We start from the raw sequence: 19,646 nt of genomic DNA, 5'->3' as shown, positions 1-19,646 counted from the left end.
TGTGCTGATGCCAAAGGCTTTTACTGAAGTTTTCAGTGTGTCTATTGCATTTCCTTTGGTGTCCACGGTAACACTTTCCTTTCTGTAGTTCACCATAAAGCAGTCTCTTTGACAACCAACGGTCTGACATAACAGCTACATCAGCGTAACTGGGACTACATCAGGATGGTGTAGATACTGGGCAGCCCCACTTTGGTAAGTATCTCAGTGTCAGGGATTCTCTCTTGCCTCCTAATGTTGAGGAGCTTTCTGAGACTGACCGTGTGGAAGTGGTTCAGTGTTTTGGCATGCCATTGGTACACTGTCCACGTTTCACAGTGTAAAGCAGAGTGGGAAGTACTATGGCCCTATAAATCTTCAGCTTCATCTGTAGACATATATCTCTTCTGTTCCAGACAGTGGTATAAAGTCTGCTGAAGGCTTCATTTGCTTTGGCAATCCTGGCATTTACCTCATCATCACTGACGATGTTCTGGGACAGTGTGCTGCCAAGATATGTGAACCTGTTCACGGGGTTGAGTCAAAGACTGTTGTGATGTTTGGCTCAATGTCTGATTTCCCTCGAACTGGCTGATGCATTACTTCTGTCGTCTTGGTACATCTTCAGCAAAAAGGAAGTCACTGACGATGTCTGTCATTACCTTAGTTTTTGCTTGGAGTCTCCTGAGGTTGAACAGTTTCCCATCAGTGTGGAATCTGATGCTGAGGCCTACGTTGCCGTCTCTGAAGGCATCAGTCAACATGGTAGAAATCACCAGACTGAATAGCATTGACTTAGAACAGGAAGCCTCCAGCATTCCTCCACCTCCACCTCCACCTGGCTCCATGCACTTCCCTTCTTTTTCCTCTTCTTTTGTTTCAACCCACCACCCTTTTGCTTCACCCCTCCCTCACACTTCTACATGCTGGCTATCTTTCCTCTACACTGTCAGATGTGAACCACTCCTTTGTCTCTACGGATGTTAACTGACCAGCTAACTTCCTCCAGCAGTTTATCTATTGCTCCAGATTCCAGCACTGGCAATCATTTGTTTATTCTGTCATGTAAATTATGAATAATTTATGCTAATTTAAGTTGATGTAATTTATGTTTGTCATGTTTGTAATGTATTGTGCTGCCACTGCAAAAAGGTAATTTTCATGGCATTAATATCCTGGCTCATGACAATAAACTTGAACTCTTGTGTCTCAACAAAGAACCTTCCTTTGAAGACGCAGGGAGAATATTAAAGGTATTCTGTACAGTAGGCTTGTAGGACTGGTTGCTGTTGTCTCTCCCAGTGGACTTGGGACAGGGCGGTTTCACAGGGGGCAACAACAGAAGCAGATATTGCAGTAATCAGAGTAGGTCGGGCAGAAGATAGAAGACCCTCACTGAAGTAACTGTGGAGGCCACAAGGTTGAGAAAAACACAGAACACAGACAGTACAGCACAGGAACAGCTTCATTAGACCGCAATGTCTGTACTGAACATGATGTCAAATTAAACTAAATCTTTTCTGCCTGCACATGATCCAAATCTCTTCACTCCTTTCATATTCATGTGTTTACCTAACAGCCTCTTAAATGTCACTCCTTCTACCACTATTGTTGGCAGCTTATTCCAGACATCTACATGCTCTGTGTGGAAAAAAAACTTCACCCGTGCATCCCGTATAAGCGTTTTGCTTCTTTCCCCTTAAATCCATTTGACACTTATAGCCTGGGAGAAAGACCTTGACTGTCTACCCTATCTAGACCTATCATAATTTTATAAGCTTTTATCCAGGCACCCCTCAGTGCTTGGTGGCCCAGAGACAATAGTCCAAATGTCCACCCTTTCCTTATGATTCTGTCACACAGGGACATGGAGACTGGACCCAAATGCAGGATACAGGCGCTGAAGTACTAGGGGCAGGACGGGAACAACTAAAGGATAGAACCAGATGGGGAGACTGTGACATGCAACAGTGATTCTTGGTTCAGAGAGTTCATGGCGAAGGCAGGACCCTGGCTAGGCTAAAGGATGGGTCTATGGGACAAGGAATGCTGGGAGGATAGCCCCCTGGGCAGGCCACATTACTTCTGGGCAGGGCCCAGCCTCCCAGGCAGGAACACAGGGGCCTGGACAAGACACAGAGCACCTGGGCAGGGCACAACCCATCAGAGGTGAGGGGTAGGAAAGGGTCAGAGTCCCCCCACCAGGCAATAGCAGTCCAACCTGCTTACCTGACAGAGGCAAGGATCAGAAGGGAGCTCAGTCCAGGGTGACTACAAGACTGACTCACAGAACGAGATGATTAACAGTGGGTACTCCAAGCCAGGGTCAAAACAGGATAGCCAGGCAAACCAGCCAGAACATCAGGTACAAGACAAACAGAGGAACAGGACAAAACAAGTTCAGGGCAGGACAACCCCCCCAACTAGACTCAGTCCCAGAGCCCCTATAGGCCTCAGGAGCACCTCTAGCCAATAGGTCTCAGGTTCACCTCCTTAAGCCAAGATGATCCTATTTGGGCTTAAGGGTGAAAGGAGGGACGGCTACAAGACACGGAGTCCGGAGTCCGCGGACCGGATTAAGACCTGGAAAGCGACTCTGGACCGGACTATAACAGATTCATCCACTTGAATCCAGGCAGGATCCTGGTAAACCTCTTTTGGACCATTTCCAAAGTCTCCACTTCCTTCCTGTATTGGGGCAGCATGCAAAGAAAGGCAATGGGCAAGCCAAAGACTTGGAGCAGGATGAGATGCCGCTGAATGAAAGGCAGTCTATTGGCAGCATTGAAGCCTAGAGCATATTGAAATGTGGAGAAGCATTTTTGGAGGATGGGAGAAACAGCAATCCTTGATAGAGGATGAGAGGTGACCTGATAGAGGTGTACAAGATGATGAGAGGCGTTGATCGTGTGGATAGCCAGAGGCTTTTTCCCGGGGCTGGAATGGCTAACACGAGGGGCTTAGTTTTAAGGTTTGGAAGTAGGTACAAGGCAGATGTCAGAGGTACATTTTTCACACAGAGTGGTGGGTGTGTGGAATGGACTGCCAGTGACGGTGGTGGAGTCGGATACAATAGGGTCTTTTAAGAGACTCTTGGATAGGTACATGGAGCTTAGAAAAATAGAGGGCTATGCAGCAGGGAAGTTTTAGGCAGTTTCTAGAGTAGGTTACATGGTCGACACAACACTGGAGGCCCAAGGGCCTGTAATGTGCTGTAGATTTCTGTGTTCTATGTTCCATGGTTAGAAGGGAGAGTCCAAAATCTGCTTGGAAGTGTGAGTGAGCCGGTTTACTGCAGTGTCATGTGATTATTAGATTTCATGAGTAAGGTGGGAGGTGTGAGTTGGGAGTCAGCATAGTGCATAGTAGTGAGGTAATGACAATTCCAAGGTCGATCAGAAGTCTGGGCAAGAGTTCTGTGTTGACAATGTTTTTGTTCATGGAGTTGATGCATGGTCTGAACCAAGAGCTGGATGCTGTAGGAGAGGACTGTATTGCATCGCTGAGGAAGTTTAGAAGTCTGTTGATGCTATGAGAGCTGTCACCGCAGAGAAAGGTGCTCATGTCAGGCAGGTACAACAGGGGTAGTGTTGACCAGGGATGATGAAGACGGCAACACACACAAAATGCTGAAGGAACTCAGTAGGCCAGGCAGCATCTATGCAAAAGACAGCTACAGTTTCAGTGAAGTCAGAGGAGATGGTTTTGCCACTTCAGAAAGGATAATAGGAAAGAGAAAAGGATAGGTGTGTACAGGGGCTCAGAATGCCACAGATTCAGAGGGTTGGGTAGCATGGACTCTCTCTGCTGGGAATTTTCTGGGAGCTGCTGCCTCAGCACTGGATTCCATGCGGAGACCAACATCAGAGTGCCTTCAGGATGAGAGGAGTGAGAAAACCTCAGGAAGAACTGGTCTTCCGTGTTCATGTGGATGAACCTCAGAAATGACAAACCAAGAGAATGATGGACAAAATTGATGGTGTCAAGAAGAACCTGGAAGAAGAGGAAGTGTGAGGCAAAGAAACAGAAAAGATTAGGAAGGGTTCCTGATGAAGGGTTTCGGCCCGAAACGTCGTCACTACCTCCTCCCATGGATGCTGTCTGGCCTGCTGAGATCTGCCGGCATTTTGTGCTTTTAAAGATTAGGAAGAGTTCACCAGGGCTTTCACATTGGCAATTGCAAGCATCACGATCAAAGGAAGGACGATTACACTCAAGGATAGTTTCTCACTTGCAAGACCATTTGATCGCCAGTTGATTATTTGGCCATGAAGGTACTCACTGTCAAGACTGTAATTTTTCTAACGTGAGGATCATAATGGTGAATGTTCCAAGGGTCTCGTGGACCAGTGGTTGATTCTTTTGCCTCCTTCAAACGGGTGCAGAGGCCACCTGTAAATGGTTGTGGGTTTTCATTAGCCCACTGGGAAGATTTCTGATCATTTTACTTTTCCGGATGATTTTTGATTGAGTAACTGCTGACACCAAACCCAGTTGTGCCAGTACGATTCGTGGAAATCATCTTATAAAGGTTTGTTAGGTGTAAGTCATATCGTAATATTCAGGAGGGCACACAAAGATTCTTTTCAAGAGCAGAATATTCTTTTAGAGTCATAGAAAAGTACAGCTCAGAAACAGGCCTTTTGGCCCATCTAGTCTATGCCAAAACCATTTAAACTGCCTACTCCCATTAACCTGCACTGGGATTATAGCCTTCCATACCCCCTCCCATCAATGTACCTATCCAAGTCTCTGTTTAATGTTGAAATTGAGCTCACATGCACCACTTGTGCAGGCAACTCATTCCACATGCTCATGACCCTCTGAGTGAAGAGGCTTCCCCTCATGTTTGCCATAAACCTTTCACTTTTCACCCTTGACCCATGACCTCTAGTTGTAGTCCCACCCAACTCTATCTATTCCCCTCATAATTTTGTATACCTCTATCAAATCTCCTCTTATTCTTCTGTTTTCATTCCAAACAGTTCCTCAATGGAATCTGTTTGATTGAATTGTGTTAATAGGTTTGCAGTTCCAACTGCTGGCTTCTTTTGTTTGATTATTCAGGGGTTATTTGTCAGTAAGGATGGTAGTGGAAGCTGTGTTACAATCATGTGTCTGCAGATTGTTACAATTCCATCTCTTTTTATGTAACTGTCTAGAATTTGTGTTAAAATGCTGCAGCGTTAAGACATCTGCAGATGCGAGTACACAATCGAGCAGTATACATGCCTCAGAAATGTGCTCCAGAAAGCATTTATCAACACTGGATATTCAATGGATTAGTTTTCAATTAATGCATCTGATAACAAAGGTTTTGCTTCCTGCATACTTCTGGGTGCACCTTATGGGTTTTGGGCTGCTGATTATGAAAATCACCATGAAATTTCCCTATCATGTACCATTTTTTTGAAATTGCCTATATTTATTATTTCAATTCATAATTCCAGTCAGAATAACTGATGCCAAGATTAAGGAAGGCATTTTTGTTGGTCCCCAAATCAAACAGGTCATCAATGGTAGGCAAGTCAAATAACTTCTAGTGGGACCAGAGAAAATTGCATGGAAGGCACTCAAGGTTGTTGTTGAAAAATTTTGTGGCAACTACAGAGCACCAAACTACCTGCAGCCGGTTGACAACTTGCTTCAAGCATAGAAAACCATGAAGTGTAACATGTCACTAAAGGTTCATTTTCTGCATTCCCTTTTAGACTGCTTCCCTGCAAATCTTGGCGCTGTCAGTGACGAGCACGGTGAAAGGTTTCACCAGGACATTGCGGTCATGGGGAAACGGTATCAGGGAAACTGGAGCCCATCAACTCTGGCTGATTATGGTTGGACACTTCAGCGAGAAGCCTCAGACACTGAGTATAAATGAAAATCATCAACAAAATATCTTTAGCTTAGTTGAACTATTGCAAAGCGTTAGCACCGTTATGCAGTGAAATGCATTATATTCAATAAAAGTTCATTTCTTGTTTCTTCAAATTCCTACCTGATACAAGTAGTCTAAAATTATATTTGTGTTCAGCTTTAGATCAGTCTATCATAAGCAGCTAAGATTTCTGAGGAAGCAACACTTGAAAAAAATTGTTGTCTAGTGTAAAGTATACCTGAAGGAATGTTGATCAGCCCAGGTTAGAAAGTGTAATCAAAACTGCAGCAGGAACATAGTTACCTTAAGATTAAGAGTGATTGGGTCAGGAGGCTGTATTTTAAAGGCAGTTTTCTGTCTTCCACACATAAAAATTATTAAGTTGCATATATCACCAGGCAGCAAGTGATCAAAGGGCTTTTTAATGAACTTTTAAAGCAAGTTAAACACTGAAGGAAATTCTGTACGACAACTACAAGCAGGATGGAGAATCAGTTATCTGTTTCTCTGAACCCCTGGGGTATAACTGTCACAAAGTCAGTAAATAATTATCAAGTATGCTTCCACCAAGCTTATTCTTCTCCCAACAACTTTTGAAGTGTTAATGTCAAAGTCACCACAAGAGAAAGACTGATACACCAACATACAAAATGCTGATGAATTCAGATGTTCCTCCTCACATTGTGATGGTATTTGAACATCAAAAAAATGGCATTTCCTGAGTGTCAGTGGACTGCTTACTAAGTTTATGGATTGACAAGAAAACAGCATAAGGTTAAAGACAAGAGTGGCAAAACAACCGAAGACTGTGGAAAAAACATGCAGCATTACCCAAATTAATTGAACAAACAATGTACCTTCATTAAGATTGTCCTGCTGAATTAGAGTCATAGAATCATAGAGCACCCTGGCAGAGAAACAGCCGTCTGGCCCATCTAGTCTGTTCTAAACTATTATTCTGCTTAGTCCCATTGACCCACAGTTGGACCATAGCCCACCATATGTTCCCATTCAATATTTAAATTAAATCCATATGCACCACGTCTACCAGAAGCTAGTGGTATTTACAGTATGTATATGCTCACAACACCATCTGTATGAAAAAGTTCACCATCAGGTTCTTCGATATTTCACCTTTCACTCTTAACCTCTAGTTTTAGTCACATCCAATCGCAGTGGAAGAAGCCTGCTTGCATTTACCCTATCTATATCCCTCATATTTTTGAATGCCTTTATCAAATCTCCCCTCATTCTCCTATGCTCCAGCAAATAAAGTCCTAACTTCTTCAACCTTTCCCTATAACTCAGTTTCTCAAGTCCTGGCAACATTCTGTACTCTTGGAATCTTACTGACATATTTCTTTTAGATAGGTGATCAGAACTGCACCAAGTTAGTCTTCACCAATGCCTTCTACAACTTTAACATAACATCCCTTCTCCTGCACTCAACACTTTTATCTATGAAGGCCAATGTGCCAAAAGCTCTTTTTATGACCCAAATCCCTGAGATGCCATTTTCAAGGAATTATGGATCCGTATTCCCAGCTCTCCTTGTTTTACCACATCCCACGGTGCCCTACTGTTCATTGTGTAACCTACCCTGGTTTACCCTCACAAAGTGCAACACCTTGCACTTGCCTGCTTTAAATTACATCTGCCATTTTTCAATCCATTTTTCCAGATCCCGCTGCAAGCTTTGATAGTCTTCCTTGCTGTCCATCAGAACCCCAATCTTGTTGTCATCCACATATTTGCTGAACCCGTTAACCAGTTTATCATCCAGATTATTGATACAGATGACAAGCAACAAATGACCCAGCACTGACTCCTGTGGTACACCACTAGTCACGAGCCTTCAGAGAGGCAAGTACCTACTACCTCTCTGTTGCTTCTCCCACAAAGTCAAACTTGAATCTAGTTTACTACCTCATCCAGAATGCCACATGACTGAACCTTCTTGACCAGCCTCCCAGAAGGGAATTTGTCAAAGTGTTAGCTAAAGTCTATGCAGACAACATCTGTTGCCTTTCCTTCATCAAATTTCCTATTAAATTCTTGAAAAACTCTGTAAGACTGGTTAGACATGATCTCCTATGCATAGCCATGTTGACTATCCATAGTCAATCCCTTTCTAACCAAATACTTATATATCTGGTTCCTTAGAACGTCTTCCACCTAGCTTGAGCTGTCTTCTTGTGTATTGATGTCCAGGTGGTTTGGAAAGTTGAGACTTCACAAGCCTGTGAGTTAGGGAGACATCACAGATTTTACCTGAGGAGATCACGTAAGCGAGAGTGGAGAACAAAAAGAAGTTTTGGATTCAACAAGTTCAGGAGAATGACCAAGATAGACGGCTTCAAAGCATGGGCTGTTGGCTACATAGACACTGTGGTCGGAGAGGGATGACCTGGTCAAGCGACTAGTTACTTTTGTTCTTAAAGGGCAGCAGGAATAAACCCCATTATTAAAGGACTGCAAGTGTAACATCAGTGGATGTTATTGGAAAAGAATGAGGATTCATCCACATTTGAAGAAAACAGGGTTTAACCAAAAACATGGTTTTATTAGAGGGGGATCTTGTCTGGTCAACTGCTTGGAATTTTCAAAGAAGTGACAAAGTATTTTGGTGAGGGCACTGTGTTGATGGAGTCACATGGATGTCTGGAAAAGCTTTGACTGGACCAAGCATGTACAATCTATGGGATCCAAAGCAAATTTGGCATGGTTAGCACAACACTACAGTGCCAGCGACCTGGGTTCAATTCCTGCCACTGCCTGTAAGGAGTTTGTACATTTTCCCTGTGACCATGTGGGTTTCCTCCGGGTGCTCAGGTTTGTTCCCACAGTCCAAGGACATACGGGTTGGCGGGCTAATTGGTCGTTGTGAATTGCCGCATAATCAGGCTAAGATTAAATCAGGGGTTTCTGGGTGGTGTGGCTCGAAGGGACAGAAGGACCTATTCCTTGCTGTATCTCAAAAATAAATAAGTTAGCAAATTGAAGCAAAACTGGCTTAGTAATAGAAAGCTGATGGTGGAAGACTGTTTTTATAAAGCTGGCAACCTGTTAGTGTACCGTACAGATCAGTGATGGGACCCTTGTTGTTTGATATCAATGCTTGGAGGTACGATTAGTAAGTTTGCAGATGACACGAAAATCAATAGTGTTGTTGGTAGTGAGGAAGATAGCTGATGTCTTCAGGAGGATATTGATCAATTGGTAAGATAGGCAGAACAGCAGCAGATTAAATTTAATCCAAGTAAATGTGAGGTGATGTGCTTTGGGAGAACTAATTAGGACAATGAATGATAGAGCCATAGGATGTACTAATGAATGGAGGGACTTCAGTGTATTAGCCTATAGATCCCTGCAAGTGGCAGCACAGACAGATAATAGAAGCATAGAAAACCTACAGCACAATCCAGGCAAACACGAGGAAATCTGCAGATGCTGGAAATTCAAACAACACACACAAAATGCTGGTGGAACACAGCAGGCCAGGCAGCATCTATAGGAGAAGCACTGTCGACGTTTCGGGCCGAGACCCTTCGTCAGGACTAACTGAAAGGAAAGATAGTAAGAGATTTGAAAGTAGTGGGGGGAGGGGGAAATGCAAAATGATAGGAGAAGACCGGAGGGGGTGGGATGAAGCTAAGAGCTGGAAAGGTGATTTGGCAAAAGTGATACAGAGCTGGAGAAGGGAAAGGATCATGGGACGGGAGGCCTAGGGAGAAAGAAAGCGGGGGGGGGGGAGCACCAGAGGGAGATGGAGAACAGGCAGAGTGATGGGCAGAGAGAGAAAGAAAAAAACAACCAACTAAATATGTCAGGGATGGAGTAAGAAGGGGAGGAGGGGCATTAACGGAAGTTAGAGAAGTCAATGTTCATGCCATCAGGTTGGAGGCTACCCAGCCGGTATATAAGGTGTTGTTCCTCCAACCTGAGTTTGGATTCATTTTGACAATAGAGGAGGCCATGGATAGACATATTGGAATGGGAATGGGACATGGAATTAAAATGTGTGGCCACTGGGAGATCCTGCTTTCTCTGGCAGACCGAGCGTAGGTGTTCAGTAAAACGGTTTCCCAGTCTGCGTCGGGTCTCACCAATATATAAAAGACCACACCGGGAACACTGGACGCAGTATACCACACCAGCCGACTCACAGGTGAAGTGTCGCCTCACCTGGAAGGACTGTCTGGGGCCCTGAATGGTGGTGAGGGAGGAAGTGTAAGGGCGGGTGTAGCACTTGTTCCGTTTACAAGGATAAGTGCCAGGAGGGAGATCGGTGGGAAGGGATGGGGGGGACGAGTGGACAAGGGAGTCACGTAAGGAGCGATCCCTGTGGAAAGCAGTAAGGGGGGGGGGGGAGGGAAAAATGTGCTTGGTAATGGGATCCCTTTGGAGGTGGCGGAAGTTACGGAGAATTATATATTGGACCTGGAGGCTGGTGGGGTGGTAGGTGAGCACAAGGGGAACCCTATCCCGAGTGGGGTGGTGGGTGGATGGGGTGAGGGCAGATGTGCAGGAAATGGGAGAGATGCATTTGAGAGCAGAGTTGATGGTGGAAGAAGGGAAGCCTCGTTGTTTAAAAGGAAGACATCTCCTTTGTCCTGGAAAGAAAAGCCTCATCCTGAGAGCAGATGCGGTGGAGACGGAGGAATTGTGAGAAGGGGATAGCATTTTTGCAAGAGACAGGGTGGGAAGAGGAATAGTCCAGGTAGCTGTGAGAGTCTGTAGGCTTATAGTAGATATCAGTAGATAAGTTGTCTCCAGAGATGGAGACAGAAAGATCAAGAAAGGGGAGGGAGGTGTCGGAAATGGACCAGGTAAATTTGAGGGCAGGGTGAAAGTTGGAGGCAAAGTTAATGAAGTCAATGAGCTCAGCATGCGTGCAGGAGGCAGCGCCAATGCAGTCGTCGATGTAGCGAAGGAAAAGAGGGGGACGGATACCCGTATAGACTTGGAACATGGACTGTTCCACAAAGCCAACAAAAAGGCAGGCATAACTGGGACCCATACGGGTGCCCATGGCTACACCCTTGGTTTGGAGGAAGTGGGAGGAGCCAAAGGAGGAATTATTGAGAGTAAGAACTAATTCCACTAGACGGAGGAGAATTATTGAGAGTAAGAACTAATTCTGCTAGACAATACAATACAGCACAATACAGGCCCTTTGGCCCACAAAGTTGTGCCGAACATGTCTCTACCTTAGAAATTACTAGATTATTAGGCGTACCTATAGCTCTCTATTTTTCTAAGTTCCATGTACCTCTCCAAAAGTCTCTTAAAAGACTCTATCGTATCTGCCTCCACCACCGTTGTTGGCAGTCCATTCCACACACTCACCACTCTCTGCATAAAAAACTTACCCCTGACATCTCCTCTGTATCTACTTTCCAGCACCTTAAACCTGTGCCTTCTTGTGGCAACCATTTCAGCCCTGGGAAAAAGCCGCTGACTATCCACACGATCAATGCCTCTCATCATCTTGTACACCTCTATCATAAAGTGGGATATTTGCCTTCAATAGGTAGGGCATAGTAGAGGTGCCTAAGTGGGTGGTTGAGATAGGTCCTCTCATTACAAGAAGTATCTAAATGAGATTAATCGTAAAGATGTGCGGGCTGGGATTTCACTTTCTGCTGTAATTTCCCTCTTGTGTAGTTGAGTGGTGTAACCCAGGGCAGAGCTCATGGGAGCAAGAGGAGAAAAAAATGGGTCAGGTTTGTACAAAGGTGAATGGTTAGCACAGGCTCATTGAGCTGAAGGGCCTCTTTCTATGACTCTACAGCTCCAGAGATGGGAACAGAATAGTTGAAATGTCTCCCTGCCAACATGCTTACCAGCGTGGTTTCTCTCCATTAATCCCTGAGCTATGTTACACTGGAGTAACCCTTCACTATGGGACTGCCGGCTGTGACGCTGCAAGAGCTGGGGCTTTCAACCTGCAGTGCTCATACTGCGAGCTGGAGGCATGCCAGTACCAGACACAGGTAACATTATAGACTGCATCACTTGCTGCGTAAAAGCGTATATCACTGTGCAAGCCTCTGATGTGAACAGCAGGAAACACTGCATCAGCTTCAGCAGCCGCTAGCTTTCCTTCAGTCAGCTGAAGGAACTCTTCAATTATTCAGCTGCTGAGGTAGCGGAGTCTCCAGGATACCAACTCGGTCTGTTCAATGGTGAAATGAATGAAGATCAGTGTGGGGAGTAATGTGTTTCACCGAGAGCTTTGGGATTTTGTGGTGAACAGTTACACTGTAACCTGTCCCTCTAGCCATCAGCATTACATGAAGCAGTAGAGCTTTATTGGAGTTGGAGAATCGTCCCAAAAGTCTCGTCTGGCTTCTGGAACCCACTGCAAACAATGTTGTCCTGCTTCCTCACAGTAAACTTGAATTCATTTCCTTTTGAAAGGATGCAGTTTCATCAGATCAATAAAAGCAGCTGGATAATAAATTTATTCAACTCAGCCGCTGATCAAACACACAGTCCCATCAAACGCTGCTGGCGTCTTGAAATAAGAACCAGGAAATTTTGGGGAATCTCAGCAGGTCAGCCAATACCTGTGGAAAAATGAACAGTGAAAGAACTGAGGAAGACAGAAACAAATCATCCTCAGTAGCTGGGCAGGTCATGGAGGGAGCTCAGCCTGGCCAGCATAAAGGCAGTAGTGGATGGAGGTGAGGAGAGCTGTGGTGCTCACTGTGAACAGGAATGGAGCAAACTGAAGGCAAAGGTTGGTCAACAGTTGCTTCCAATGGACACTGTGCCCCAGCATAAGCCTGGGCTGGAGGTGTGTGGAGAATGGGGAGAGAAATAAGAGACTTCTTCCTTTTGACCAACGTATGTCCTTTACAAGTGACAGCTGGATTTTATTCTGAGAACTCCCACAGTAGTCTGCCTGGGATGAACCATGACTCAGTCTGCGGGGCGTGAATGTTTCGCCAAGAGCTTTGATCTGATCTAACTCAGCAGTGCCGTTTCTCCGGTGGGCAACACGAGACATTCTTTAACCAACTGCCACGGATACCTGATTCACTGTGTCAGGAACTGTGCTGGCTTCTATGTTGGTTTTGATAAAAGCAGGTTAAGGGAAGCATGCAGAATCTGGTGTAATATCACTGGCATATGTCATGAAATTTGTTGTTCTGCTACAGCAGTACATTGCAATAGATAATAAAAAATATAAATTACCATTCTAAATAAATTAAATAAGTAATGCAGAAACAGAACAAAAATAAATAGTGAGTTGGTGTTCATTGGTTCATTGTCCATTCAGAAATCTGATGGTGGTGGGGGGAGTTGTTCCTAAAACACTCTGTGTCTTCAGGCTCCTGTACCTCCTCTTTGATGGCAGCAATGAGAAGAAAGGCTCCTACACCTCCTCCGTGACGGTAGTGATGAGAAGAGAGGCTCCTGTTCTCCTCCGTGACGGTAGTGATGAGAAGAGAGGCTCCTGTTCTCCTCCGTGACGGTAGTGATGAGAAGAGAGGCTCCTGTTCTCCTCCGTGACGGTAGTGATGAGAAGAGAGGCTCCTGTTCTCCTCCGTGACGGTAGTGATGAGAGGCTCCTGTTCTCCTCCGTGACGGTAGTGATGAGAAGAGAGGCTCCTGTTCTCCTCCGTGACGGTAGTGATGAGAAGAGAGGCTCCTGTTCTCCTCCGTGACGGTAGTGATGAGAAGAGAGGCTCCTGTTCTCCTCCGTGACGGTAGTGATGAGAAGAGAGGCTCCTGTTCTCCTCCGTGACGGTAGTGATGAGAAGAGAGGCTCCTGTTCTCCTCCGTGACGGTAGTGATGAGAAGAGAGGCTCCTGTTCTCCTCCGTGACGGTAGTGATGAGAGGCTCCTGTTCTCCTCCGTGACGGTAGTGATGAGAAGAGAGGCTCCTGTTCTCCTCTGTGACGGTAGTGATGAGAAGAGAGGCTCCTGTTCTCCTCCGTGACGGTAGTGATGAGAAGAGAGGCTCCTGTTCTCCTCCGTGACGGTAGTGATGAGAAGAGAGGCTCCTGTTCTCCTCCGTGACGGTAGTGATGAGAAGAGAGGCTCCTGTTCTCCTCCGTGACGGTAGTGATGAGAAGAGAGGCTCCTGTTCTCCTCCGTGACGGTAGTGATGAGAAGAGAGGCTCCTGTTCTCCTCCGTGACGGTAGTGATGAGAAGAGAGGCTCCTGTTCTCCTCCGTGACGGTAGTGATGAGAAGAGAGGCTCCTGTTCTCCTCCGTGACGGTAGTGATGAGAAGAGAGGCTCCTGTTCTCCTCCGTGACGGTAGTGATGAGAGGCTCCTGTTCTCCTCCGTGACGGTAGTGATGAGAAGAGAGGCTCCTGTTCTCCTCCGTGACGGTAGTGATGAGAAGAGAGGCTCCTGTTCTCCTCCGTGACGGTAGTGATGAGAAGAGAGGCTCCTGTTCTCCTCCGTGACGGTAGTGATGAGAAGAGAGGCTCCTGTTCTCCTCCGTGACGGTAGTGATGAGAAGAGAGGCTCCTGTTCTCCTCCGTGACGGTAGTGATGAGAAGAGAGGCTCCTGTTCTCCTCCGTGACGGTAGTGATGAGAAGAGAGGCTCCTGTTCTCCTCCGTGACGGTAGTGATGAGAGGCTCCTGTTCTCCTCCGTGATGGTAGTGATGAGAAGAGAGGCTCCTGTTCTCCTCCGTGACGGTAGTGATGAGAAGAGAGGCTCCTGTTCTCCTCCGTGACGGTAGTGATGAGAAGAGAGGCTCCTGTTCTCCTCCGTGACGGTAGTGATGAGAAGAGAGGCTCCTGTTCTCCTCCGTGACGGTAGTGATGAGAGGCTCCTGTTCTCCTCCGTGACGGTAGTGATGAGAAGAGAGGCTCCTGTTCTCCCCTGTGACGGTAGTGATGAGAAGAGAGGCTCCTGTTCTCCTCCGTGACGGTAGTGATGAGAAGAGAGGCTCCTGTTCTCCTCCGTGACGGTAGTGATGAGAGGCTCCTGTTCTCCTCCGTGATGGTAGTGATGAGAAGAGAGGCTCCTGTTCTCCTCCGTGACGGTAGTGATGAGAAGAGAGGCTCCTGTTCTCCTCCGTGACGGTAGTGATGAGAAGAGAGGCTCCTGTTCTCCTCCGTGACGGTAGTGATGAGAAGAGAGGCTCCTGTTCTCCTCCGTGACGGTAGTGATGAGAAGAGAGGCTCCTGTTCTCCTCCGTGACGGTAGTGATGAGAAGAGAGGCTCCTGTTCTCCTCCGTGACGGTAGTGATGAGAGGCTCCTGTTCTCCTCCGTGATGGTAGTGATGAGAAGAGAGGCTCCTGTTCTCCTCCGTGACGGTAGTGATGAGAAGAGAGGCTCCTGTTCTCCTCCGTGACGGTAGTGATGAGAAGAGAGGCTCCTGTTCTCCTCCGTGACGGTAGTGATGAGAAGAGAGGCTCCTGTTCTCCTCCGTGACGGTAGTGATGAGAGGCTCCTGTTCTCCTCCGTGACGGTAGTGATGAGAAGAGAGGCTCCTGTTCTCCCCTGTGACGGTAGTGATGAGAAGAGAGGCTCCTGTTCTCCTCCGTGACGGTAGTGATGAGAAGAGAGGCTCCTGTTCTCCTCCGTGACGGTAGTGATGAGAAGAGAGGCTCCTGTTCTCCTCCGTGACGGTAGTGATGAGAAGAGAGGCTCCTGTTCTCCCCTGTGACGGTAGTGATGAGAGGCTCCTGTTCTCCTCCGTGACGGTAGTGATGAGAGGCTCCTGTTCTCCTCTGTGACGGTAGTGATGAGAAGGGGGCATGTTGGGGATCATTAATGATGGATGCTGCCTTTTTTTGAGGCATCACCTTTTGAAGGTGTCCTCGATGCTGGTGCCCATGATGGAGCTGGTTGAGTTTGCAGCTTTCTCTGATCCTGTGCAGTGGATAATAAATTTGTTTTATTATAAATAAATTTGGCACCTTCCATGCCAGATGGTGATGCAACCAGTTAAACGCTCTCCTCTGTACATCTGTGGAGATTTGTGAAAGGCTTAGGTTATATACCAAGTCTCCTCAAACTCGAAATGAAATATGGCCTCTGTCATGCCTTCTTTGTAATTGTATCATTATGTTGGGCCCAGGATAGATCTTCAGAGATGCTGACACCCAGGAATTTGAAACTGCTCACCCTTTCCATTATTCATCCCTTGATGATGTATGTTCCCTTGACTTCCTGTTCCTGAAGTCCACAGTCAGTTCCTTTGTCTTACTGATGTTGAGTGCAAGGTTATTGTTGTGACACCACTGAGCTAGCTGATCTATCTCACTCCTGTACATCTTTTCGTCACCAGGTATAAAGTAAATCCACTGATGTCATCATATGCTGAAAGTAAACACCAAAAGTGGTGATGTCTCAGAGCTTTCTGCGTCTCCAATGACAACTTATGAAAGAGGTGGTTTACAGAGCCATCAAGTTATACACACAGAAACAGGATCTTCAGCCCGTTGGAACTGCAAAAATCAACAAACAAGATTACTGTCCAATGAAAAAACTAATTTGCAGCAGCATCATTGGCACATGGCACCAGAGACACCACATTCACAAAAAAGACACAAATTAAACATAACTTATACAAAATTACTTGAAAAACAATTAGAACAAAAAGTCCATTTATAGTGCAAAGCAGTAAAAGTGGCCATAAAAACAAGAAAGTTTGCAGATGCTGGAAGTCCAAAGCCACACAAACAAAATGCTAGAGGAACTCAGCAGAACTACGCAGCGTAGTGTTTCTTTACTAAGGGAATGATTAGGGTTGTGCAAGAGTTGGCTCAGGAACTAAATGGTTGGAGGGAAGTAGCTGTATTTTGAATCTGGTGGTGTGGCACCTAAGGCTTCTGTGTCTCCTGCCTGCTGGTAGCTGTGGGAAGATGGGATGCCCTGAGTAGTGGAGATCTTTGATGACAGGTGTTGCCTTCTTGAGGAACCACATCGAGGTATTTCAGATAGTGGGGATGGGTGTGCTTGGAATTCACTGTGCTGAGTCCACTACTCTCCGCAGCATCTGATGCTCCTGTGCATTCATGTTGTACCAGACTCTGTCACAACCTGTCAACCGGTTCCAAGTTCTAAGGTTAACTTAGAAAATATCGCTCGTCCTTTCATTAAATCCTGAGGCATCTTCCCAACAGCAGTGTGGGAGCACATTCACCTGAAGACTGCAGCAGTTTAAGAAGGTGACCACTCACTACCTTGTCAGGGGTAGTTGAAGATAGGCAATAAATGCTGGCAACACCCAGATCTTCCATATAAAGAGACTGGTTAGTCCAGCATTGTGATATAGTCTAACGGTTGTCAGTACTTGGATGTAGATCTTCTGTCGTTTCTCTTAAGGAAAAGGGTGCTGGTTATGGCTACTCCATACTTCAGATGTTTTCTTAACAGCAAGACCTGTTGGAGTTAGTCTCGTTTACTCCTTGCTAACAGCTTCTGCCTTGCCAGAAAGTTGTTTTCCTTCACACGTCATGTTGAAATCGCACAAGAGGATTAGTTAATCTCCCTCTGGGGATGTGAACCAACATTTTCTCAAAGTACTCCTTGGTAAACTGAGGAACTCAACTGGAAAACAAGTTAACAAGAGGTGTTGAAGCATTCTTGTTGCTTGGTAATGGTTTGTTAATATAATGATTGTCAATTACATCGGATGCCGAGTGCTGTGAATTTAGCTGATTTCAAGTAATCAGCTTCACTGAAGTAATTTGTACTTGGTTATTTCTGTTGTAATGTTGTTGGAGATTAGACTTTGAGTGACAAGTTCATTAAACAGCAGAAACAATAGCTATATTGGAAAGGTCTGTTTGCAGTCTGGCATGATGAAATGAAAAGGCCCTCCCCACCACTAACTCTTGCTTTGGCCTGTGGTGGCCCTCCAATACTGCACTGGGCACAAGGCCTGGGACACAGTAGAACAGGTGTGCTCTGCTGGTCTCACACTCTTCTGGAGCAAGGCGGATATACTTCATGGGAGGGAATGGATTGTAGGAGAGACAGAGTCGGCGGGAGAAGAAATAGGATAGGTTAGGCAGATGATACAGTTGGAGTTGGTGAGGACATTCTCAACGAGGGAGAGAGGTGGTGTTGGCATTCCTTAGCAGTGGAAGATTAACAACACCAATTTGATGGAAATGGATGCTTTGAATATTCAGAGAGCAGCACTGATAGAGTGTCGGCTGTAAACTGGGGTTTCCCGACCTTTTTTATTCCATGGCCCCCTGCTATTGACCGAGGAGTCCGTGGACACCAGGTTGGCTACCCCTGCTTTAAACCTATGCTGGAGGATGTCTGCAGGGCTCCAGCTGATTAAAACCCCGAATGCAGTTTATTTTGAAGAAATGATGACATCGGTATTGTTAAATGTCACTGCTTTTTCCAGGGCTCCATAGAACAGCTGTCACTGTCAGTGCATACCAGCAACAACTCAGTCCATGACATTGGTTCTATGCTGAAAGTGTCCTCAGCAGCTACGTTGTCCCACAAAACGTGTCCAGAATAGGAACGGCAGGTGTTAGATACAGATTAACTCTTCCACACTGTCCCAGCCAACACTCTCAACACAAGAACAGTAGGAGTCAGATAAAAAGTAAACACTTTCCCATCAAACATCCCCAGGAAAGAATCAGTATGGATTCGATACAGAATAAATCTCCCTTTACACTGTTCCATTAAACATTCCCAGGACAGTATCTGTAGGGATTAGGGACAGAGTAAATATCCCTTTATACTATCTAGTTAAATAGCCTCAGGGCAGGAACAATGGCGGTAGATACAGGGTAATTTGTCTTCTACATTGTTAAACAGTCCCAGGGCAGGGACAGTGCAGCCAGATAGAAAGTAATCGTCCATCTACCTTAATCATGCATAGTCGCTAAATGTGAGATGAAAAGGGGTGAAGTGGACAAATGGTGGAAACAGAGATTGATGCCTAAGTTTGGAATTCATTGCCCTATTGGACCAGGTGTGCCTGCCAGTTTTATGTTATGCTTTTTGTTAATTCATGCTCTGAAATATTCAGTGGCAATATTGCTTGGAGAGCCAGCAATAATCCCCTGATTGATAACTACCCAGGCCCTCTCCTCTTCCCTCTTCCAGGCAGTTAGTAAAGAATCTGGACTTCAAGCTTGTGGGTCAGTGGGACCTCTTCTGGCATGACTTGTTCAAAAGGGAAGGGTTATACGGGAATTGGAGGGGGATTGATGTTCTTGCAGGCAGGTTTGCTAGAGCTGTTGGGAAGAGTGTAAACTGCAGACTGGATCGACATCCCATCAGAAGTCAGAAGATGGAACAGTTGGTGTAAAGATAGACACGACATGTAGAGAGAATGTGAGAAAGGATAGTCAGTGGATACGGCATAGATGCAGCCAATTGGATGGATTGGTTTGTGTCTACTGCTAGAAACATCAGGAATAAGAATGATGAACTTAGAGCAGGGATCAGTACACAATCTATGAGCTTGAACAACAACATTGTGGGCATGACAGAAACTTGGCTTTCACAAGGCAGGACTGGCTACTGGACATTTCAGGATGTTTCATAAAGGACAGGAGGAATGTAATAGAGGTGGGGAGCGGTATTGCTAATCAGGGGTCGTATCACAGCTGTAGAAGGGGAGGATGTTGTGGAGGGATTGTCTACTAATTAGAAACAGGAAGGGAACAATCACTCTATTGGGAATATTCTATAAACCTCACCACCACAATAACAACAGAAACACACCGAGGAGAAGATCGAGAAGCAAATTTTGGAAAGGTGCAAAAATAACAGAGTTTTGTAATGGGTGAGTTCAGCTTCCCTAATACTGATTGGCACCTCTTTAGGGATAAA

This window comes from Hemitrygon akajei, chromosome 11, assembly GCF_048418815.1.
Source record: "Hemitrygon akajei chromosome 11, sHemAka1.3, whole genome shotgun sequence".
Taxonomy (NCBI): domain Eukaryota; kingdom Metazoa; phylum Chordata; class Chondrichthyes; order Myliobatiformes; family Dasyatidae; genus Hemitrygon; species Hemitrygon akajei.
Note: the sequence above shows the minus strand (reverse complement) of the source record.